A 7,285-nucleotide genomic window follows, 5' to 3' on the forward strand; every position below is an offset into this window, starting at 1 on the left:
ACATTATTTGTAATTATATCTCATTGATAAAACCTGAATGTTATGGCATTTGGCTCATCAACATCTATGGCCACTTAAACCCCCTAAATATATTTTTATTTATATAATATATATTTAATTGAAAATGTTTGCAAACAGCTTTCGAATTTTCAGGACAGTATTTTTTGCACCAAATGATAAACATTTAAAGTAGTGTTGCGTGACGCATAACGCGTTGTAAATAATGACATAAAATACACTAATTAATTATTAAAAGCTTATAAATTTAACAGTGTCTTATATTTGTATTTATAAATTTGTGTTATAGTTTAGGATACGAGAATAGATATCTACTAGATCTTGCTAACAATGGTTAATTGCTAGAATATAAAACAAATCTTTAGCCCTCGGCTCACAATTGCTATTATTGTTATCCGTTAATTTTCTTATAAGAAATGAATTTTAGTTTGATGAAATACAATATGTTTCGAAATATGTAAATGTAAATGTACTTCAGCTTGGAAATATACGTATATCGGCGCACGTGCGCTGTACGTAACGGCATTGTTTCATCGTTATATTTAGCTAATTATAAGTTTACAGCCCTACTAAAATAATTTCTTAATATAGATGTGTAAACATTGTGAATAGAAAGGTAATATCGGATTGTTTTATTTGTAAATAATAACATTTCTCGTGTAATGTACAAATGAATATATTTATAATTATATAAATATACAACTCTTTAAATAAATATTTTTGTGACATGGTGTATAGTGAAATGTCGCTACCAGCATAGAATTATTTTCAATACATTTCGTGTTACAAAATAATCACAGGGCTTCACACAGTTTTTGCATCATGTCACTTTAACTTAAAACATATCAACAAAAATTGTATTCATCGCATCAGTTACCTACAAATGAATAGTCGTGAGGGATATATTTAAAACGCACAATAATTTTGTTTTACATTTTGTATTTAAAGTTATGTTTGCCCTTCATTCACCTTTAATTTTAGCTCGCTCAATTGTTACATACTATTTGTAAACCTGTATTTTATTTTTGCATTATTTCGTTAACAATTACAAATTTTGTGCGAAATGAGTGTGTTTTACAACAATAATATTGTATAATGGCACATTTGTAAAATCCATTATTTTTGGATTAAAGTAAAACTAACGAAAGTGACAACATTTCCAGTTACCATATTATACATATTTGTCAGGTCTACCACAGTTTTTATATGTGATTGAAATTGATACTTATAGTCGTAAAGTCTACCAATGAACGGGCTCCGGATTTAATATATTGTATAATTATCATATTCAATACTTTAGTGGATATTCACATACTATGCAGTACTACAGTATTATAAAAGTTTCAAAGTTGTATAATTATGTTGTAATTCAAAGTGTTGTATAAGTACATATAAAAGGACAAATCAAGCGTGTAATAAATGTCATTTGTAAGATTTTTTAGGTAATAAAGAAATGTCACAGTCCAATTGGTAGAAAATGTATTTATGTTATGTATCTAGTGTGTCGTATCACTCGTAGATTTGGCTTCCAATGTATGTGAATCGTTAATTATTATTTGCCGATGATTGTAGACGTAATATTGTAAAGACATAATATGCATGACATACTAGCGGTTTGTACCGTACATTTCAGATGATATGCGTGTCAGGTAAGAGCTAGCGCACAAGAGCAACTTTTATCTCCGCAACTGTTTTGTCTCTCCCATCAACTCTATGGGGAGTTGCGTCGCTAAGTGCGCGCACTTTCTTACTAGCCCATAGAGTTGATGGGAGAAACAAAATAGTTGCGGAGACAATAGTTGCTCTTGCGCGCTAGCTCTTAGTTTCTCGTACGTGTGTATAGTACATATGGCGTAGTGGAGCTCGTACGATCTCTGCCATTGTTATATTTTGTATATAATTACTGTACATACTATGTATGCTGTGTGTAGAACTGTAGAATGTTTCACATTTTTAGAGTCGTAAGTCAATTTAAAATTATAATATGAAGATTTTTCATAGTAAGTATATTTTTTCAGGAAATCCAGAATTGTGAATTTAAACGGTCACATTACGATTGTGGTTCAATGTAAATCTTTATAAATACGTGCTTGAATAGTTTTGTAGTTATGTCCGAGGCTATGAGTCGTATTGCACTAGTTTGACGGGTATTAACTTCGGTCTACGGCCTATGTGTTAATTTATATTTCTATTATATACCATGACGGAATCTGCAAATGTTCATTTTAATATTACGTTTACACTAGCTGACCTTTCATCACAAATTACATTTTTCCTTTGATTAAAGTTCACTTTTGTCTAACATAAAAAATATAAAAAAATCGTCGTTGTCGATCGTAGTGGAAGGCGTAAAACTTTTGTAGCTAAATACATTTTCATTATAAAAATATTTCGCTATGAGGATTCTAAACATAACATTTAAAGCGTATCATTCTAAAATCAACGTATTGCCTTTTTAAGAACGAGTAAATGGTATGATTGTAAACGGTAGCTTTCGGACTGGACCATATAGGTGCGTATTAAGAAAATCTTTAGAAAACATTCATATAGGTCTACCAGAATCTGATGGCATATTTATATTTAAGAAATAAAAGATTTTCATATGGCAATTTTATTTGACAACTATCAAAATGGTTGTCAAATTATTTGTCTTCTTTGCAATTCTTGAATAATTTTTTGATTTTGTTTAAAAAATCTTCGAAGATTTCGTAAAAGCCGCTGCGATCACAAGCAAGAGGTGTTGTTTATAATGTGTATAGAAAAACATTCGATGAAGAAGGGTCAAATACATCACAATTTTCAATTTTGAATATTTTATTGGTAAATTGGACTTACCCGTTTTGATACTTAAAATTAAAAATATTATAAGTAGGTAACTAACTATAATATTGTTTTTTGATTACAATATAATTTTATGAAAACTTATTACAGGAGTTTCCAATACGGCTATGCGTCAAGTCCAAGCTGTCCAAGTCAATTTTATAATTATTTGTGTATCTGCTAATACTTACGAAAATAAACATAGTTTTATTTTATTTTATTGTTATTTTATTTTATAAAAAAAATATTAGCATTATCTAGTTTTGATCTGCATTATCATTACATCCATATTTTTACATGGCTTAATGATAATGAATATACAAACATAGGTATGTGTAAATAATAATATGTATTATATAGATAAAAGTAATATGTATATTATACATGTAAGTAGTACCTACAAAATATTAAGTGGATATCTCATTATTTGGTACAGTATTGTTCACTTATGTAATGTGACTAATGATGTTGAGGACAAAATAAAAAATAAGCAGTATCAAGATCGGTCAGTCCATTTTCCCTAGGGCTGCACACTCAAAATTTTGATTTCCCCAATTGCCATCAGATTCTGGTTTACCTATACTAACAATAATAATACAATATTGTAAACCAATACGAAAGTCATATCATTTCAGCTTGTCTGTACTATATATTAAAGGTGAATGTTACAAATGAGTTTTTGTTTTATATAATATAAAAATGATTTAGCAAAATATTTAGTTTCATTGTGTAAATAGAAATAGAGTTGTGTAGTGTTTCTTTAATCAGGTCCCATATTTTGTCATCGTAGCCATGCACACGTTGGTTCAAATAATGTTTCTTATTGTAACCTACACATTTCCATAATATATCATTGTCTACACCAACAAGTATAATTATTGTATTTAATTTTACTTTAAGATTTATATATTATGTGATAATTTATAAGAATGTCAGAAGTGTATCTATTGTAGATTTTATTAAATTAAAATTAATGTTTATAAAAACATTTAAGTAAGAACTTGTTAAAAATTTGTGCCTAAATCAATTTAGTACTTAATTCTGCTGCACAATAAAGTGAATTTAAAAATTCTAAAACAACAGTTATTAAAAAATTGTCTACTGAAACGCTAAAGGAACTTCTGTTTCAATAGTGCAATACATAAATCCATTGAATGGTGTATAGTTTGGGATTTTTTTAATTATTACTCTAAAGTGATAGGGCTGTAAATTAGGAATTAAAATAGTCTTGTTCATAAAGAATATTATTATTGTCTATAAAAGTGCACGGAAACATTGCTAAAATGTTGTGCTATGGCGGATGTGTACAACCAGAAAGACTGTCAATTGGTATAGATATCCTTTATGATAGTTATAAATATAGTATTTTTATTAGACGAAAATACAATAAATGTGTGAAGTCCAAATTTTGTTTCATTTTTTATTAACCTTGCTCTGATTGACGAAGATCGACTTGTTAAATCTGCTTTATTTCAAGAAAAAACGTGAGGTGAATTTGATTTCTTTATCAAGGCAGTTATCTCTTGGCCGCTTTTGTAATGTAAAAAATGTTACCCGTCGATAAGTATGTAGGTACAAAATAAAACCGGTATTATGAAATAAGATGATTTGAACTGACCACATTCTTCTTTCTTAAATTTAGAATAGGTTTGAACGTTTTTTTTCTGCATTTGAAAGGTCTCCGCTTGGTTCTATCTTCTTCTTTTCTCTAATTAGACGCACATAAGAGAATAAAATAGCCGTCGAAATGTAATGTCTGAATCATGAGTTCGGATACTACTAAATAAATTCAAAATCAAAATCAAAATGTGAACTGTAATTTAATCCAATCGCGTAGTCCTTAGGTCACACATCACACCCGAAAAATTAGAAAATCGAGGTTAATATCAGAAAATTATTTGTTTTTTAATAATAATCTTCTAGAGATTAGGTACTACTGGACTAAATATAGGTATTTACATTTGCTACTGTAACTGCAACAAAAGTGTGAATTAGGTATTTCGTGCAGTGTCTTTTGCCTTTTTTTACATGAGATTTCATTATTTCACGTAAGTATATTAACTACATATATTGAACATATATATATTCAGCATGGGCGTAGCTAGCCATGGGCTCAAGGTGGGGCAACAATAAAAAATAATATATAACTAGCAACTGTATGTACCTACCAAGTATGTACCCAAAGTTATATCCAGGTCTTCAAATGCCGGCTACCGTACCGCGGGCATTTGCGAAGGCATTTGCGAAGGAATTCGCGAAGCCATTGGCGAAGGCATTCGTGAAGGCATTTGCGAAGGCATTCGCGAAGGCATTTGCGAAGGCATTCGCGATGGCATTCGCGAAGGCATTCGCGAAGGCATTTGCGAAGGCATTTGCGAAGGCATTGGCGAAGGCATTCGCGATGGCATTCGCGAAGGCATTCGCGATGGCATTCGCGAAGGCATTTGCGAAGGAATTCGCAAAGGCATTGGCGAAGGCATTCGCGTAGGCATTTGCGAAGGCATTCGCGAAGGCATTTGCGAAGGCATTCGCGATGGCATTCGCGAAGGCATTTGCGAAGGCATTTGCGATGGCATTCGCGAAGGCATTCACGAATGCATTTTTTCTAGTGTAGGCACTAGAAAAAAAAAGTGTAAAGTAAAAGTATCAGTAAGTTGTAGAACGTGTAACACAACAAAAGTGAAATTGGATAAGTTAGTGGGGTAACTATAATCGGGGTACTATACTCATTTTTCTTACAGTTCATGTTCATGTAGCCTCAGCTATTTTCTTTTTTCGTGTGTAATTCGTTGTTCGAATTATTCTTATTCAAAACACCTTATTGTTCACCTACCACACCACGAAATAGATCCAAAAATCTTCAGCCGTTTGGTCGCTGGGCGTATGACACTTGTTAGTTGTTAGTCAGTCAATTTAGAGGTAAATAATACTAATAAAATTATAAAGGTCGCATTTTCTGTGTCGCCTGGTAGACTTTCGAGAATCGAGTGTGAATTTTCTTACGGATATTAAGCTTAGTAGTTAGGAGGTACTTCAATTTTTAGATTTGGTTAGGTATCTAACTACCTTCCAGGTCAAAGCTAGAGTGGGGCAAGCGCCCCACCCTGCCCCACCGTGGCTACGCCCATGATATTCAGTTATGAAAAAGCTGCACGTTGAAGCTACAAAAATACTCAGGTACCTACTTAGTACTTACCTACTACTATGAAAAACAATGTAATTTATCTAGTTGCTAAATTACATTGTTCAATGCTAGTGAAGTGGTCACGGGGAATATCTAATACCGACATTAAATGAATATTATTAAAGATATAACAATTACGTGCAGTGCCAATTAAAAACTATGAAAGTTACGTACATAATATTCTTTGCAATTAGCATATAAGTGCAAATACAGAAACCCAATAATTTTTTTAGATGTTGTAGCATCCTTTATAAGTTAAATATATTATAAACATCGTTGGACGCTCAAATATAGATTATTAACATGACTCTCAAGTCTCTGGCTACAAACCTACCTGGCGTGGTAAAAACTACACGAACAAAAAATAATAATCATGTACCTACCTAACTATTTAATAGAGAGTACGGTCGGTGTGATAATTTTTTTGTTCCAGTTAAAAAAATAAAAGGAATTATCCGTAGATAAATGTTGGTATTATCCACTCTTTTCAGTAATCGTGTTTTGCAATAGTCCAATTAATATCAAATAATTGTTATTAAATTTTACTGAAGAACCTTGTAGTTAAAACAATGCTAGTTGCGCTAATTAATTATTATTGGAAATGCTTCTTTTTTATTATCTGTTTCGGCTTGAAGATGAAATTATTTTCTTATATATTTATCATTAAAATTAGAATTATTTTATAGTAGTTTACTAGCATCATTGAAATTGCTATTATTTTTTTTATATTTTGTACGAATATGTAAAGTTGGAGATACGACAAGTCGCGGCGGCAAAATTCGGAGCGGTACAAAAAAATTCTTCGTTTAGGTTTATAAGTACATAATAAAATATAACAAACCTAATTACTTAGTATAACCATTCAACGTTATGATCAAATTGTCTATCATTATAATTTACTATTTGTTTACTTAAGGCGAAGAATTTTAGTGAAAGTGTAAGTAATATTTACTCTACATAACTTAGGTAGGCACAAAATATCCGGGTAGGTAGGTAAGTAGGTAAATATTATTATCTAGGTACCTAACCTACCTACAGTTTATATCCCTGAACCACGCAAAACTAAAAAAAAAATATTTATTAAAAAAAAACTTCTTTAGGAAGCTAATTCTGAATTGTCAATATGCAAAAAGAAATTATTTATCACCGGTTCGGAATTCGGATAGCAGATAGACAGCTTAATAAAGAGCCCACAAGAAACTCTATACCTAGTAGTAGCACAATGTAGTAGACAGTACTCAGTAGTTATATGACATGTAACAT

Source organism: Colias croceus, chromosome 7, assembly GCF_905220415.1.
Source record: "Colias croceus chromosome 7, ilColCroc2.1".
In the NCBI taxonomy this organism is placed as follows: Eukaryota; Metazoa; Arthropoda; class Insecta; order Lepidoptera; family Pieridae; genus Colias; species Colias croceus.